The sequence below is a fragment of the Dermacentor andersoni genome, chromosome 10 (assembly GCF_023375885.2).
Source record: "Dermacentor andersoni chromosome 10, qqDerAnde1_hic_scaffold, whole genome shotgun sequence".
Taxonomy (NCBI): Eukaryota; Metazoa; Arthropoda; class Arachnida; order Ixodida; family Ixodidae; genus Dermacentor; species Dermacentor andersoni.
Genome location: NC_092823.1, coordinates 27,304,470 through 27,323,108, shown reverse-complemented (window position 1 = coordinate 27,323,108; position 18,639 = coordinate 27,304,470). Strand labels below are relative to the sequence as shown.

The 18,639-nt window shown below is 44.0% G+C and overlaps 1 protein-coding gene and 1 long non-coding RNA gene across 3 annotated transcripts in view; one reads left to right on the top strand and one right to left on the bottom strand.

The window, feature by feature from the left end:
- Positions 1–18,639, bottom strand: part of LOC126519122 (uncharacterized) — a 148,578-nt gene that overhangs the window by 30,729 nt on the left and 99,210 nt on the right. The window lies entirely within an intron of this gene.
- Positions 4,367–18,417, top strand: LOC140213487 (uncharacterized). Of its 2 annotated transcripts, none has more exons than XR_011890327.1 (4): positions 4,367–4,848; positions 6,548–6,653; positions 9,160–9,229; positions 16,592–18,417. It is a non-coding gene; the product is annotated as an uncharacterized lncRNA (long non-coding RNA). The 2 variants fall into 2 exon arrangements; XR_011890328.1 differs by lacking the exon at positions 4,367–4,848 and adding an exon at positions 5,437–5,717.

Sequence of the window (18,639 nt, the reverse complement as noted above, 5' to 3'; positions counted from 1 at the left end):
CTCCCCTCGTAAATTGCTCACTGAGAGGGGGCGCGCCATTTTTTTTTTAGGTTCTCGAGGCTCTGCTAGCTTAGTGCCACATTTTCATCGAACCAATTGGGTGCCTACCGCTCCAAAACCAATGGCCTTGCCGAACTTTTAATCCGGACGCTGAGTGACATTCTGGCAGTGTACTTCGCATCTAATTGCACAGATTGGGACCTTGTTCTACCATTTTCTACATTCGCCTACTACACTGTAATCCATAATATCACTGGCTTTTACTCATACTTTCTAGTTCAACGGCCGTCACCCATCCCACACCTTGGACACCCTACTGCTTCACCAGCCCAATTCTTCGGAGTGTGTGACCGTCTCGACGGCAGCACACCATGCCGAGGAGTGCCGCAACTTATCGCGCCACTTCACCACCGCTGAGCAACAGAGCCACAAAACGCTCCATGACGCCCACGCTGTGCAACCTGCCTTCTCCCCGGCGGCGTAGTCTGGCTGTCAATACCTACGAACGCTCCTGCCTCTCTTCAAATTTTCGCCCTCTTTGATGTACCTTATCGCATTGTCCAGCACGCGCCTTAGGTTAATTATCTGACCGAACTACTGACGCCCCCCCCCCCCTCTGACCTCTCTTGTCGTGGACGGGATATTGTTCACGTAGATCGCCTGAAGCATTACCGTGAGCCGCTAGTGGTCGCTACTGCTTGGGCGCAAGGATGGCTGCTTTTTCTGCCAGGGGTAATTGTGATGAAGAAGACGAACACCACGAGCAGAAGACGATGCACACCAGCAACAGCAGCAGCGCAAGACGACGCTGAAGCTACGGTTCGGAGCGCTGCTCGACTTACTGGTCTAGCCGCCTGTTCCGGACATTAAACATTATTTTAATATTACCCGAAGTAATCTGCCCACTAAGGGTCCCAATCGCCAAAAATCGGCAGCCCACTACAGGCTCCGATCACCAGAGAGAAGACGATGAAGAGCGCAGTTATGCCCCGAATTTTTTTCATTTGTGTGTGTGTCGGCCATCATTAAAAGAAGGCTTTTCTGTTTCGGCGAGCTCCTCTTATCTTCCTGAAATTTTACTAATGGAGATGCGGGTTATATTCTACTATTGCCGAAGACGCAGTGTACTCCTGACACGTCTCCTGTGAGTAGTCCGAGTGAGCTTACCCCTATGCATGTACGTCCAACCTAAGCACAGTCTTTTTCGCGAGCGTATCCGGACCATGAACCCGTGCTCACCGCCTTCTGTTGCGGCTGTTGTGCCGGCGCAGTTCATCATCAACTAGCCACAGGCGCTGATTGTGTTCCTCGGAGATGCCACTAAAGACGTGGAGGATTGGCTAGACCATTTCGATGCGAGTCGCCAAATGCATCAGATGGAACGAGGACCGCCAGCTGCGCAGCGTGTACTTCGCGCTCCAAGACTCTGCGAGCAAGTGTTTTCATAACCATGAAACGGCATTGTCTTCGTGGGACGAATTTCAACGACAGCCGAGTGCCGCATACTCCAACACGCACAGGAAAGGGAGAGCGGATTTGGCAATACAGGCAAGATTCCAAGCCCCGAACGAGAGCGTCACCACATATGCTGAAGAGATGGCTCGGCTTTCCAGACAAGCGGATGCCTCAATGGACGAAGAGAAGAATGTCGGATATCTGATGAGATGCGTGAAGCAAGAGTGTTTTCCTGGGCTTATTCGAAATCCGCCACTACGGTTGCGGACTTACTTGCGTCAGCGACAGCAATGGAAAGTGCCCTTGGACAATGTGCCAGGCAATACGAGCGCAACGTGATAGGACTTTCGGATAGGCCCCTTACCATGGCTTCAGGAAACCACCTCGAGGACCTGCGTGGAATGATCGGTGCTGTAGTACGAGAAGAACTCCAGAAACTGCAGGCAACCGACGCATCGACAGCACGAGTTTCTGTGGCAGAATTAGTGAGCGACGAGATAAGGCAACTCATCCAGGCTTCTGAGCACTACGACATACCCCAATGGCGGCAGTGAGTCCGAATGACTTAAGCGGACGCGGTACGACGACCGTCGCTGTACGGCCCCTCATACTTTATTTGCCACACTGAACAAACGGAAGTAGCTTCAGGCGTTGCAATCCAGCGTCCATGGAGAAGTCGAGGCCCCAGAAAAGCGGCGTCTGGCGCGCTCCTGACCTCAGGCCCCTATGCTTTCTTTGCGGAGAGGCTGGCCACGTCTACAGGGTGTATCCCTATTGACTCGTGGGTCTCCGTGGATGCCCTCCAGGTGCTCCTCGTCCACGACCTGGTGAGCGCGCTATGGGGATAGAGGACTTCATCGCGCATCGTGGTAATTCATTCGAGCAGCGAAGGCACGATACCCGTTTTTCATCATCCGCTCGATACCGATCGCCCAGTCCCGTGTTTCCTCGAGACGCTCGTAGGCGTCGTTTGCCCAGCCCTACAAACCCGGAAAACTAAGTCAAGCGACCTCCGGAGGTGAGGCCACTGACGCCGAGCGCATCGATTATCCTCCATCATGACGACAACGACAACAACGAAACGATGTTCATGCGCATTCCGGTGATCAACGACAAGTTATAAAGTCGGAAATACTGGTTACCATAAACGACAAAGAAGTCACTGCTTTAATTGACACTGGTTCTGACAGATCGGTTATAAGCAGAGAGCTTGCGTTAAAGTTAAAGGAAGTTTTTACACAGTGGACTGGGTCGCAGATCCGTACTGCTGGAGGTCATATACTAATTACCGTGCGCAGATGCACTGCTAGTGTAAATATTCGCGGCTTTACGTACATCGAGATCTTCATTATTCTGCCCCGTTGGTCGAGGGACTTGATACTCGGCGTGAACTTTCTACAGGTGTCTGGAGCCCTAAACCTGGAAAAATCGAGTGTGACGTTCGCTACGGCAAAATCCATTGCAAGCAACGCTGGTAACCAGAACCACCCTGAAAGCGCGATGCGCATCGTCAATGACAGCATAAGTGTACCGCCAAGGTGCAGCCTACTGACCCTCGTAACATGCGACGCATTCGACGGCTATGAGGGCATCGCCGAGGCAAAAATTCCGTTAATGCTTGAGCGGAACATCTGCATTACACAGGGCCTCGTCCAGCTTCAGAACGGATGCTAATTACTCCTGCTGACCAACTTCAGCAATGATTATCAGCACTTACCGCAAAGCACAGCTGTCGCTTTCCTGCATGAAATTGCTGCCCTCACGGAGGTCGCCTCGCTCAGAACTGCTTCGCCTAATTTATTGGAAGCGGTCAACTTGAGTGATCGCCTTCAGAATAACTCCTGCTAATCCGAACGACAGAAACAGCAACTACTCAACCTCCTTGTCAATGATTTCTCTGCCTGCTTCTCTGCCGAGTGTTACGTTTCGCCTACGACGCCCGGTATAGCCGGCGCGGATGCAACGGACGCCGGGGCTTCGTTCAAAGCGGCGGACATTTTGGCCCGTTCAGCGCTCCCGTAACGCCTCCCCGCCAAGCGCATCCAGGTATGTTTCAATGCCACGTGTATTCGTGCGTGCATGTTGGTGCCCACGCTTGACAAGGCGCGGCAGCCGGGGAGAGGAGCTCCCCAAGTGTGAAGCGAGGAGGTCTGACCGGCGCCGGCCCGGCGGATGCGTCACCGTCTAGTCTCAACGTGCCCAAGCGCCGCCGTCACGTGGCCTCACCCAGAGACGTTCCTTCTTGCCCTGGACTCCGAGAGTATAAAAGCAGCTGCCCCCGGACGCCAAGAGAGAGGCTCCGATTTCTTCTGTCGAGTAACGTGCTCTCCCGACTGTCCACTTCGGTCGACCTGACCGCCCGCTCTTTTACGATGCTATAATAAACAAGTTGTTCTGTTAATTAGCAGTCGACTCATACTTTGCCAGGACCTTCGGATGCTTCCAGTTGTGCCCCAGGCCGCCAGGCCAACGCTACCCTTGGGGCTTGCGACCCAGATGCAACACGAGTCTAAAGTACGGCGCACCTCCGTTGCGAAACATCGTATTACTACGGACGAGTCAGCACACCCCGTTCGTTAACATCCGTATCGTGTTTCGCCTACGAAAAGGGATGTCATAAAGCGCCAGGTTCAAGAGATGATCACTGATAACGTGATTCAGCCATCCATAAATCAATGGGCGTCCCCCGTCCTGCTGGTTAAAAAGTAGGGCAATTCGCTACGCTTCTTTGTAGAATACCTGCGTGTTAACCATGTCACCGAACGCGACGTTTATCCCCTGCCACGGATCAATGACCCTCTGGACCGTCTACACCACTCCCAATTTTTCACATCTTTGGATCATAAGTCAGGGTACTGGCAGGTTGAAGTACACTGTAAACACAAATGAGCCCATATGGGCGTTTTAACAGTTGATATGCCATTTTTCCCCCCTAGCTTAAAATGAGTACGCCCACGAGAAGAAGTAAAATAAGCTAGAACCATTATTATACCCCCGACCCCATTTGAAGGGGCATTGCGGTTGTAAAATGGGGGTTTTCAAGGAATAACGGTGGCGTAGGGGAAATTGAGACGAGCCAAACAGAGAAAAGAATAACTCAGCCATGACCAACAAGGCAGTCAGCCGCAGCGACAATTTCAGTAGGATTATTTCTGCAGTCAGATTCGAAATATCCCGCGCAATGTGTGTCGGCGCTGTTTTTCTGTTCGGAGTAGCCGCGCCTTGGTGCTGCAGAGGACGCCGAAGTCGGAACTACGCGCGGAGGAACACCAGCCTTCGGAGCGCGCGCGCGCGCGTTGAAGCAGCTTTCAGCGACGGCAATTCGACCAGCGACGGCACATTCTTCTACCGTGGTTGATGTTTCTCACTGCTTTGAACCCCCAAGACTCCACGGTAAGTGACTTTGAACGATTATTACATGTTCTATGAGTGTGCATGTGTTCCAAGTGAGGAGACGCGCTGATATGACTTGTTGAAGGTCTCGATACAACATGGCGCGACAGTTGACCGTCCAGAACCATTTTGCACGATCACTGTGTTTCTTCGAGCTTTGTCGTAATCGAGGCGACTTGAGTGCTCAGAGTCAAGCGAGTGTACTTAAAAATGAGGATTTTATATAATGAGGGACTTTGCCGCGTCTTTAATTGGGCGGATGTGAGCATTCGACATGATCCCCGAAGCGCAAGCCACTACCATAATAGTTACGTGCAGTGCGAGGTGAGCTAAGCTTCGCCGCCTAACCGCGGCCTGAAAATGTGGCGGCTCGTTAAGGGCTTACTGCGGTGCGCGTGTGTGAGTGTTTGTACAGCGATCATTTGAGCGAGAACCGGCGGCGCTTCTTTGTGCGCGGTATCTGCTAGCTGGCGCGTACGTGGCGCCAATCCCCTAGCTCGTGCGATTGTGTGCAGTAGGTCGCCCACTTAGCGGGCATTGTGCAGATTTGCCAGTACGCTCCTTTCTATCGTCTGTGTCTCTTCGCGCCCACGTCGTTGATTGTGCAGACAGTGCGCGACTGCGGCACGTAGCATGTAGAGCCTGCGCCCGTCGACTTTGATCTACGGGCGTGAAATGTCGGCGGCGCGTTTGTGGTATTAAAAGCGTGTGGTGAGCTTCCAACGGCACTACGGGTCAACGCCGCATGAGCTGCCGGTCAGAGTATAAGAACCTCTTTATTGTTAGCGTACTGCTTGGCGGTAACATGTGTCCTGCTTAGGTTCAGATTACTGGATACGCCGTCACTTGAACCTCGGCGGCCGGAGCAGGTGAGTACCAGTGGCGCCGGCACCTCGGCCGGCAGAAAACGGTGCCCGTGCCGTGACGAGATATATCAATTTACGCGATAGCATTGCCGGTGATAGGTCATACGGGCACGTCGCTCCATGCCTGTGTTCTTTTCTGAGGCCGCCACTACACCTGCGGTGCACTTACTACGTTATATCTATATAGTCGATGCTTGTGCAATGTTGTTATTCAACAGCTGGCGCTGTGCTCTGGATACCTGAACTTGTTTAATGTTTAATTACTTTGCTGCTGTGCCATTGGGTACAGATATTTAGTATTGAATTCTAGGTGCCAAATTAACACAAAGAAGTTGCGCTTTTCAACTCAGGATCATATCACACATCACAGCGTCATCCTATATTGCACGAGTATTAATAACAAAATTTCTGTTGCTGGTGAAAAAAAAAAGGGCAGACCGATCAACCTGTAACCTGTATCTGTGAGAAAAATGTGCTTCAAGTCCGCGATTGTCTATAAAAAAAGGTACTACCTTGGTATTCAATGTCAGTAACATTCATAAGTTATGCATCCTTTTGTGTGAAATAATTTGTCTTAGAAGCCATTCATTGTAAGGGATCAGTAAACATCTCATAGCTTAAGTAGTGCATATGTGCATGAGTTGGGCAAAGGTATTGGTTTGTAAAGAGCAAAGCAATTAAGATATGAAATATTGGCAAGCTTAGTTTAACAATAAGCTGACGAATATACAAAACCTAATGTAGCAGCAGATGTTCTCCAAGATAAGCTTGTGACCAGCTTTTTTGTGTTCTGTGTGATCACTGTAGTGTCAAATTTTTCATTTTTATTTCAGGACTGCGGCTGCGGTCGTTTCATTGCCAACTGTGAGGATGAAGCAGCTTCATGGCCGGAGATCGGGCGCCTCCCATCAGTTTCCCTTTTCAGCAATAGAGGCCTTGGTATGCTCTTACCTAGAGTTTGCTTTTTTACCCTGTATGTTTTGAGCGCAATGGCTAGTTTAGCGGCATTACTTAGAGTGATTGGTGTGACACCTGTTCCATAGGAGGTATGCAGGTTATCCCACGTAACTCTAGCAAACTTTTAAAAATATGAATATGCCATCTAGCTGCACAGAACCTATGTAATGTTGTTTCCTGTCTCTTGGAAATACTTGGATTTGCTGCATTTTGCGTAATTACCTAATTAGTCTTAATCAATTAATCAACTTCTCAAATGTAATTAGATAAAAAGTCTCAATTATAAAATTGTAGAGCAACGTGAAAATTTCCCAGTACAGCTATCTGTGGCTCAATATGTGCTACATAATGTGTTTTTAGAGCATGAAAGAAGCCTGAGAATCTCGCAAAGTGCCTTGAGTATGTTTCTGTGTGACAGCGCCTGTGTTGTGTTCTTCCTTCAGTCCTCGTCTTTTGCGCTGTACTAACAGTCGACCTCGAGTGGCCATTCCCGTGGCAGTCTTGCATGTATTGAGTGCTTGCCCTGTATAGGCATGTGTGTGTCCAGTAAGCAAAAAATACTGAAGGAGCCCAACGTGATGTATTTCAGGACAAGTGTATGGTGTAAATTACTATGTGACAATAAAATAAACTGAAACAAGACTTCACAGTAGAGGTATGCAGGTGTGTGCATCAGCATAATGATGAAAACCTCATGCAAGTTTAGAAAAATATTCATTAAGTTAGTTTCTGTCATTCTTCTCTGTCACATTATTATTGCAAAAATGTGCTCTCTAGTATTGCACGATTAAAAACACAGTTCAAACACATCATTTGCTGGAACCTTGACATTCATAGCAACATAGAGAGGAATGGTTAAAAATTTGCTTTGCTTCTCTGACCTTCATTTTAGGTCTTTCTCATGTTTGCTAAGCTTCTTAAACTATCATAGACCCCTTCCAGGGTTTACAGGCAGCTTGAGCACATTGTGCCAGATTGTGGAGAAGCTGCAGAGGTCGCAGTGTGTATAATGGTGTGCGGTAAATGCAAGTTTATTGCAAGATGCATTATGCTCAGTACCAATTATATTAAGTTATAATTTTAGCAAAAATCTCTGTTTTCCAGATATATATCAATGTGTCTCCAAAGAACTGCACTTTTTAAAAGAGTTGCTCATTCTCTGTCTACTGTTCGGTGTTGTTAAATGCATGTATGTTGGACAGCATAGTGCTAGGCCTTCAGCTGAAGGTAGTAGTGTAGGTAGTAGGTAGTAGTGTAGAAAGTGGTAGCAGTAGTAGCTTTATGCATGTGCATAAAGCTGCAGTAAGCCAAATGTGAAAATATAAGGGCTAATACGATACAGCCATGTAGCAAAATTTACACAAGCAAACTGTTTGATGCAATCCCTAGGAAACTAAGCAAAAATATAAGAATGTGCTTATATGATAAACAGTACCTATGTTTCAGGCGCATGACCTTCTACCGCCATATTCCATAACAGTTCATTATTTAACACTTTAAAACTACTTGCCCTGTTTATGTCTAACTGCTCTAAATTCGAAAATTTTCATTGATTGCACTATGAAGGTTTTGGCCGTGGTTTAAGTTACTGCCAGAATTAAATTTATAGTTGTGGCCGTCCTATGTGTGATAACAAAAAGCCATTTTGGAACCAGGTGACTGTTATGCAGTATGCTGAGTGTGCGTATTAGAACAGCCACTTATATTTTCATTGTAACCATGTATAAAGTATGTATGTACACATCTCGAAGCCATAGACTGTGTACTGTTAATTGGAGGTGTTATTGTGTGGAGTAGGTTTTTTTGTAAGCATTGTCTAGAATTTGCACTACATTAAGGTGTAGTGAAGCCAAGCGAAAAATATTGACAAAATGGCTAAAGTACATTCTTAAGAGTATTAAGCGCACTTAGATGACTTTACAGCATGTAGTAAAACAAGAATGGGAACTGAAGTGCTTAATTTTTGTTCATTATTACCATATGGCACCAACATGCAATGAAGACAAAAGAGGAAGAGAAGTGAAGTGCACTAAAGGGCAACTCGCTCCTGATGGGAGCTGTATTCACATCTACATGATGCATGCAATCTTTGAGTTATAGCAGCAGCTAACCACCTGTTCACATTGTTGCACATTTGTATTGTTTATGTACTAAGTCTGGCCCTGGAAGTGTTAAGCAGTGCCACTTGTGGCATTGGTGCTGCATGCAAGACATCCTTCTAACCACAGGTGTTATGTATTATGTAAACCTAAGTTCTTTTAAATTCATGTAACCCACAAAAGTTCCATTTGAAAGGATGTGCCATATTTGCCACCATTGCCATGAGTAGCATTGGCTGACAGTCACAGGGCGAGACGTTAACCTTGCTCAGCTATTATGCAAAACTATTTTACATACAAATGTGGTAATTAGTATACATGCCGAAAGCCTCACAGAACAAAATTTTTTATTCGCATCTTACAACGATTGTTATTTTGCTTTAACTCAGGAGGCCTTTCTACCTGCGTTGCATCCTGTGGCTGGACCACTCCCACGATCTCGGCAGAATCGTTACACAGGTGTGTTCTTTTGTGATTCTCAGTACTGATATTTTCTAGTTTACGTTCAATGTAAATGCACAGATCAAATGAAAAACAGGTTAAAAGATGAGCTCACAGGCACTGTATCCAAATGTTTGTTAGGAAGGAAAATCTTTTTTACAAGTTGTCGTTATAGCAACACAAGAGAGTGTGCACATCACACCACCAGTACCTAGCAAGCAACAGCATTATACCGTAGAAGAAGCCAAAACATCAGGCGAAAACCTGTACTAAACTAGGGACTCTATTAAGACCTTTTCGAGGCTTAAACTATTTCTTGGGTTACTCTGTCTAATTGCTTGAACTGAACTGACGTGTCCTGCAAAACAATTTGCATTCACATTTGATACAATCTGCAGCAAAATATGAACAAAGGGCTGCAATACTCTAAGGGCCTACTATTGAAGTTGCAACCAGTCTTCCCAGTGTACTGCAGCCTCAGGAACATGAAATGTGGTACACTGTACCACATGCACACACAACAAATTTTAATCCATGGGCATCTGTACACTGTGCTTGTGCAGGACTGCGCAACTGGCTGTTTATTCGTGACTGAAACAGCTACGTACATCAAGACTGTATTGGGAAGCCACCATCTTTTTCAGTCAGTGTAACAGTCCATAAACATATGGATTTCCATGAGCATTTTGTCTGCCACACTTTTCTTTGTCGTTTTTTTTGCACTCCAGCTTTGATGGCTGCAAGACACTTCAGGCTGGCTGAAGAGACAGTGGTAGCCTAGTAGGTGGCCTCACAAAGTTGTTATTTTGATTTTTAAGAGCCGACTTGCTTTGGACAATGCTGAATAACACATCAAAAGGCACGGGATTATTGACAAGGTTAGAATGACTTTGAAAGAAGTTTAAGGCTTCTTTTAAACTCTGATCTGTCTGCTGAGACCAAATCATGTCAGCTTTTAATGAAGCAATGTTCAGGTTGGAAAGCTGCAAGGCTGTGTGGGTACTCAAACACCATCATTGCTTCATATAGCTGAAGTTGCTGTGACATCAAGGCAGAAGGAAATGACATGGCAAAGGAAAGGCTGGTCGACAAAGGACTCATTGGCAATTATGTAGGTTCAAGGGCTATTGCACTGAGTAAGAAAATGTGTTCCTGATACAGCGTGAACAGTGTTAATGCTGAAGAACAAACTGGCACCATCTCCCCAGTCCTACACAAGCACGTGCATAGAAAGGGATGCCTGTTGGCCTTGAGGGCCACCACTGGAGGGATCACCTGCTATCGCTATGACATAGAATGTGACATCAGATGACTATAGTTCACACCTTTGCTGCAGCTCGCTGGCTGGGCAATTGAAGCCTTGATTGTAAGGATGAAAAGTTCCAATCACAAGGTGGCAATTTAGTTGCCAACTCTTACAGCATGGTTCACTACTCAGTGCTGCAGTGCTGGGCGTATTTGACCAAGCCTGGTGCGAGTTCTCATGAGTACCCATGTTCAAGCTGCTGCTAGATACTTAGTTGATAAAGTCACTGAAAATGAAATTTGGTCATCGAAAGAGTCATGAAAACGATGCACACAAGGCTTGTAGCGTGCTTACTTGGTATGACCTCAGTCAAGACACCCTGTGTAGAGATGCTGGCAAAAGTGCAGCAGAAGTGTGGATTGAGGAGGCAAAAATATAAGCTGTTCAAGTTCCACATATAACAAACTGATAATAAATCGCCGTTCAGCAAGAACTCCGGCAAAAGGGGCAAGCCGCACTCCCCACAACGAATGCTATAAAAACAGTACTGTTATTGCAGCAAAATTGCCTATAGCTCTTTTGATAGCTTGATAGCTGGTGCTACTTCATGGTAGCACTCGATAGCTGGTATCACACAATGTTTTCTATGCCACGCAAATATTCCAGCACGTGGGGGCCACAATTCTCCTAGAGGCCAATACAGACACAGGTTGCCAGCAAGCATGGACTAAAGATTTTTCCGTTTGCATTGATGTAGTCTACCACATTTTGTTTTCTTGGGTGCACAGTCACACTGGGGTAACAATTTTCTGCCTGAATATTCATCGCAGGGAGCACTGCAGCCAGCTAAAGCGAGTTTTTTGTTCACACCTTGCCACAGATGCGGCAAGATGTAGACTTGACCCATTTTTCTAGGCACATTTGTTGGGTTCAAGAAAGAACACAGAGTAGCTTAAGAACTTTATTCCTTCTAGATTTAAGGCGTGGGGCCAGGTATTAACCATTGTTTTAAGAATTTTCCCAAACCGGGAAAGATTCTTTCTTGAAAGTCTTCTCATATCAGCTTGATACAGTCCCTGGCTTAGTATGGGTGCATGTGCTGTGGCTTTGTTTTAGTCTGTTTAAAAGGTCGTTTTCCTTTTGAGTGTTCCAGTCGCAAAGAAATCACAAATATATTTTGATTTCAGGAACCCTTGTGACATTACATAATTCCTTTACATGTTGCAACCAAGCTTATTTTTTAAACGCATGCCTTTCTTTCAGCATGAAAAAAACATCTTAGATGTAACAAGGCAAAAATGGCTGCTTATGCATTTGTACGATATTCCAACTGAAAGGGGTGAAAAGTAATAAAATGTTCTACTTTCATAATTTTTCTACCATGTGTACAACATTTCTTAATAGGCATGAAGCAAATTCACTTTTATCACTAGCCTATTACAGAAACAAAAAATGACAAACTGAGCTTTTAAGGGGGCCCTCAGAAGGGCCCAGTCCGTGCGTCTTCTTTTCTAGCGCCATGGCTGTGAGCGCAGCTGAGCACATCTGCAGCCTGCACACCCTGTTCTAGAGGTGATCTGCTGCGTGTGGAAAGACTAGACGTGCTGATATGGCGTGGTATTATGTGCACAGTCTTCCCCCGTGTTTAGTACACGGGGTTGCATAATCTGTAGTTTCAGAGATGCATTGAAGTTTGATACAGACAAAGCATTCACCTCCACTGCCAGCACTTTTCATGATGGTGTCGTTCCACTGTGTAAGGCAGTATCAAAGAGGACAGGGTGGATGCGAAAGCAAGGCTGGGTTTGCTTCATGCTACCTATGTGAAGGTATCGTTAACACACCGTGAAACCGTATCTTTGGTCGCTGACTCTCAAATTCAAAATTTTTTTCTCATTCAGATTTGTGTTTTCTGACTGCGGCCCTTTCCGTGGGAAAACAATCCATTTGCAAATGTACTTATTTGACTAAACGGTCGAATCTGAGTACAACAAACCAAATTGCTGATTTTAGTGCATTCGTTATGTTGGGGTTCCTTTGTATATGACTCCAGAAAAAGCCGACCATTGTCTGCTCACACTCCGCCACGCCCACCCATGTAGGAATAAACTTAATTTTGGTTGGCCACGATGCTTATCGGTGTAGTAGCTGTCGTGTGTCCACCCATACACATTTTGTTGGCTTCCCGAAAACCTCAAAGAACAGCGGTATTTTGCTTATGTGCATTCACTAATCAAATAAGTACATGTTTGCTAGAATCCCCATAATATTGAGTCAGCTGGTCTGCTTGAAAATGTTCAAAATATGGCAGTTAGATTTGTAATAGGAAGTCATACTAAAAGGCTTTGTATTACTGAGAGTAAGGGTAAGCTGCAATGGCAGGATTTAAAAGACTGGGAAATCTCTTCAGTTAAGATTATTTCAAGCATATACTGTTCCAAACATGTAGAGATAGAGAAATTCATATCAGGCTATCATCATACCTCACAAGAAAGAGATTACACTAAAAAGGTTTATTAATTTCCTTTACTTATACGTGATGCCTCACATTGTTTTTTCCTTGGACCAAAGGGACTGCAAGGTTTTTCAGCCTGCAATTGTTTGCATAGTTTTCAAAGATAATTCCCTCCCTGCTTTGTGTGCGTGATTTGAATGTAAGTTACATTACACAGAATGTATACCCCCCCTGCAATGCCAGTACAGGCGAAGCAGGTACTAAATGAATAACCACGAAAGGATTTTGGAGCAAGCAAAAATGGCATGTGCAATAGATATGCGTAGATGTCCCGTTGGTGTTGCTGTCAAACAAGAAATTGGGATATCGAGGAACTGAGCAAAGTAACTACATGTGTGCTTGCCAAACTATAGCTGTCATTTACACCTTGATTGTGACTTAGCTACCAAAAGAAGTTTTTTTGTCTTGTTCTTTTTCTGTTAAAATGTACTTTTTTCTTTGTCTACTTTCGTTTGGGTTTTTGTAGCTATATCGTGCACATGTGACCAATAATGCCGTGTGGAAGTTAGTGGTTGTTGGTATTTTTCACTGCCTGTCGTTTGTTCAATGTGTGTACTAAAGTCAATAGAGCACCAACCAGTATAAACTAGTGTGTTGAATTTGTTTTCTTGTTTTAGTACAAATGATCTGACTGGTTATGTGCCCAAATAAACAATTAGATTATGAAAACAAAGTTCATCAGAACATGTCATGCATTTTACTTATAATTACCCTATTTCAACTGCAGAACCCACATATTAAGGCATGTAGATTTAAGTGGAACAAGTCTTTTTGCAATCCTTAGTTCTGAATAGGTGAGAGCAGTGCTAAGGGCACAAAGTGAGTCCACATAGATAAATGGCATGGTGCACTGTGCACTGACTAATAATTGATGTGTTTTTGCAACAGACAAGCAAATAAATATCCAGTAATGCCTTGTCAGAGGCACGAAAGCACATAAAGAGGCAGGGGGTGGTCAGATACAAATGTGCTGTGGTTTCAGGTTTGTTAACAAGCATACCACTTTTCTGTAACTTCAGAGAACAGGTGCTGCGCTGACACATTAATCTTTTTTTTTCTTGTTGTTATTTTGTGGGATTTGATTAGTTTCTGGGTTAATGGTTGCTGCTTTCGCTAACATGTTGCACTTATGAAATTTGGGCTGTCATCTGCACTGTTTACAGTGTATGTACTCTTATGGTCACATTATAGTGGTGCTTAATCGTGAAGGCTCTCATTCAAATATAAGCTTGTCTGGTCTACATATGCTTTCCTTCATGCCAAAGGAATAAGATATACTATGTTTATGTCAGAAAGAAAGAAATTGAGACTGGTGTCTATTATTGCACATAAATCTATGCTTAGTTGCGTTAACATTTTTGCATAATTTCAACAACTTATTTAGTGCATTTCTGTAACATTCACACTCTTTCTTATCCACTTAGGTGTAAGGAATAAAGGCAAAAGAGTAAAGCATTGCAGTGGATTTAACTTAATGCTCTTGATTCTTGTTACCTTCTTGATAGCTTTTCTATTTGGAAGAGCATATGTACAAAAGCATGTTTTGACCAAATAGGCTGCTGTTTGGGAGGCTTTGCAAGCACCACTATAACGTGACAAAAGCAGTGTGTGGCCATTTGGTTATATAAATTCTGGTGTAATGACACCACAAAAAGTAAACAAAGATATGTACGCACATGACACAAGCACCGGATCTCACTTCAAGCTTTAAAATAAGGAAACAGGCAATATTTAATAACAGGTGGAGACATGATGTGATGATATCTGTTAAAAGAAATTCTTTATGCAGTGCAACTAATGGATCACTGATACATTCGTCATACTTTTTAAATGTTGCAAGCCACAATTACCTTGCATGTTGTCAGGTCGTAATACCTGGCTACAACGCAAGTTTTGTGGAACACAGGACCGCAGTCACATTCTTTGCAGTATTTAACATTGTGTGATGGAGGATTGTTTCACACGGATGACTCATACTCCCTCAATTTCCCTGATTTCGCATTAATAGAGCATCCCATCTGTCCAATGTAGGCAGGGCCTTATGATGGCAGCAGACTACACAACGCTTGCGGCCTAGCTCACTAGATGCATATTGTGCTTCAAGCCACAACCAACCTTTTCCTTTTTTTGGCTTCTGCCTTTTATTACAGCACAATACTCTCCTAACAAGGGCCTGAGAAAACAATGATTTGCGCAACTAAATTAGGCATGAATATGGAATATAATGAATGAGATGAAGTAAAAAAGTGGTTGCAGTTGTTTCGTATGCATTTGTAATTTTCATGGGTAATTGTGTAGCTGGTCTCTACGGGCAAAAATTTTTTTTCTGTATGAAACATGTGATGAGAGATTTGCTCTGATGAGAAAAAAAGACAAGCCAGGAAAACAAATTAATTTGTTGCGTGCAGCACAATTTGCAGGCGGTGCACTGTGCAACGGAGGTTATGTACAGTCAGCCATTCCCATCCAGTCATGCTTGCATTGCATACACACATTGTATTAATTTGAGATTGCGGCTAATGAAGTTTGTGTGGAATAACTCTCATTCGCACATAGTGATGCACTGCAAAATAGATTGGTTCGTTCCTGTGTTCATCAAAACTTGTAGCCAAAAATTATGAGCAGATGTACATAAGATAATTAAGCTTTGGCAGATTAGCACGAAAAGGACAAATGCATCAGTCATTCTCAGCTACATTGCACAAAGAATTTGTTTTTGAATTAATGACATCACTTCCTGTCACTATGTGATGTATATGATGTCTGTTTTCTTATTAAAGCGAGAGTTGAGGTTAGGCACTTGTGTCCTGCATGTCTTTGTCTTCGTTTGCTTCTGTGGTGCCATTACACCAGAATAAGTCCATGACAGGAGCTGCCAGTCTATGCAGTTATACTACATTGGGCTCAGTACGCCTGGCGGCCTGAATGTGACGAGTGCGAAGTAGCAGTAAGAACTTCAGAAGGGTAGAATTTTGTGTCGGTGGTGCATATTACAGTATGGTGAAGCGCTATAGATGGAACAGTGTGAGGCGAGACAGATGGGAAAGTGCTACAGACAACTGTGAATGTTTACTGGAAAGTTTCGCTGCAGCGGGACAATGCATGCGTTATCCTGGTGCAGCAAAATTTGCCAATGTTCATAGTTGTCAGTAGTACTTGCCCATCTACATTACACTTCACCGTACACTAGTAGCAGTAACAACATAAACCAACTGACCCGAGCAATAATGAAAGCCCACAGAATTGCCAAATTGTAGGAGAAATGTTTCAGTGTAACACGTGTTTTGTTAACTGACAAGCAAATGGCATACATGTCTGCGAACCGATGATCAGATGCATTTTTCATGCACATACATTATTTTGTACAACTGCTTCCTGCTTTGGTTTTTTATGGCTTTTAGGAAGCATTCCAAAGTACTTAACTGTTTGTCTGTTCTAAAATTGAATCTGTTCTCAGCCAGCACTATGTGGCATTACTGCATAAGCCCTTACTTCGTCAGTGTCCTTCGCACTGTTCCCAACTAAATATGAATAACCAAATAACCATGTTTTTAAATTTTCAGATTATGAAGAAATACTCTTAATATGTATTTCATTAGAAAAATTTTCCCAATTTTAGGAAGAAGTCTGGCTGGCCCCAAGCCTGGTGCAAAATGAAGAAATGGCACTCCACATCAATTCATGTTTACTTGTCGTCATAACCAGTCTGTTAGCTTAATTTTTGGTTCTTCCTATTGAATTCTCAAGAAACGTACCAACTCTGTCATTCACTCTGCAAACAAATTTTTGCACTTGGGGATGCAGCCATGCACAAAGCCTTTGAGCTCATTAATATCTTTATTTTTTAAAGAAAGTGCAGCTGCTGCGTGGAGCAATAGGTTGAATAAGACAAGGGTAAATGAAAAGATGGCGAAATTAGTCATCAACAGTTGTCCAACAAAGGAAGTCTCAAGCTGGAGGCAACATCTTTGCAAGAGAACCAAATGGCTCCAGCCTGAGACATTCGTTGTTCAACCTGGCAAGTCTCCTTCTCTAAATATTTCCTCTAGCCCGAGACCTATATCCATTCCACCACCCTTGACCAACAATACGCCTATACATTTGGCAACCCATGGAAAGGCAGCAAATTCACATTCAAGGAAAGGGAATGTAGTGTGCACCCTGGAAGGTAGCATGAACAGTATTTTATTTACTTAATGAAATGCAGATGTGCTGTCCAATTACTTTATTTTGATCCCCGTTTTATAATTGGACAGCATGGTTCCTCAGAGAGAATAATAATTCGAAGCTCACACAATTTTGCTCCTTTATGTCCGTTAAATCTGTCCTGGTTGCTACACTATCAGCCCTGTCTGCAATTGCGTAGCAGTGTTTTGAGCATGCATCCAAATTCAAAAGAATAGTTAGGCTTCTACCTCAGAATGTTTGCTACTGTGTTGCAGCTCGAATTCTATGTCTAGGTGGTCACTGTGATGCCATGTGCTTTTTAAATAAGACCAATATGCTATTTGAAGGGCAATTAAATGCAATCTCAAATGACCTCAGCTCGGGGAATGACACAATTGGAGGTCAATGTGATAAGGGGGATTTGATTTCTGAAAACAAGGCACTTAAACGGGAGAAAGCATGACTAATTTCGTATAAAGATGCTGCTTTTGGATATGATCAGGGAAGGTACTTGTTCGTGACTGCATTTGCAACATGTTACATTGCTGGCTTTATATATTGCACTGGGTACAGTGAAATGTTGCTGCTTGCACAATATTCAACTAAACATGGTAGCCATGCTAATGTGTCCATGCAGAACACAACTCATCCACTATTATGGACTACAGTGGTATCTCGATAAACGAAAATTGCTTCGAAACTGCCGCTTAAATAGGACACTATCCTGATAATTGGTTGGCTCTCTGCAATGTCTCTCAGTAAATATAATGCCTGGTAAATGGAACCAATTTCCCTGGCACCTTGAGGCTCCATTTAAGGAGCACCCACTGTAAAAATATAGGGGGGATCGTGTTTGGAACTTTCGTAAATGTAGTCTTAAACAAAACCGCATTTCAGTGGGAGCGAAATGCAAAAGCACCTGTGTACTTAGACAGGTGCATGTTAAAGAACCCCAGGTTGTCCAAATTAATTCGGGTTACTCGCTATGGCATGTGTCATAATCAGAAGGTGGGTTCTGGTTCATAAAATACAATAATTTTTAATAGCTTGCTCAGAAATCCAGCACTAAATTATGTAGCTTGTTTGTGTGATGAGTCCCAATTTCTTAATTTAGTACTTTGACATTTATCATATTTGTGTGCTAGTCCATGCAAAATACCACTGATCGGCCTCATTATACCAGCCACTGTTAATTAGGAATGGCTTAGTCAAGCAACTTAAACTTACAGCACAAACACCTAAGACGAACCACAAAAGGAAGATACGACACACACTGGTGCTAACTTTATTTCTTCGTCGTCGATGCAATATAAACCCTAGGCCACACTACCGCGCAGGCACTCAGATTACATTACAGAGATCTGCCAAATTATCACATACGCAAGCGTAGGAAGTCGAATTCAGATGGATGCAGGGACAAAGATATCTTACTAATGCAATTATCGCCCTGCCTTTCTTGTGGTAAGCCTCTAAGGCAAGCCGCACATGCTCATTCTTGCT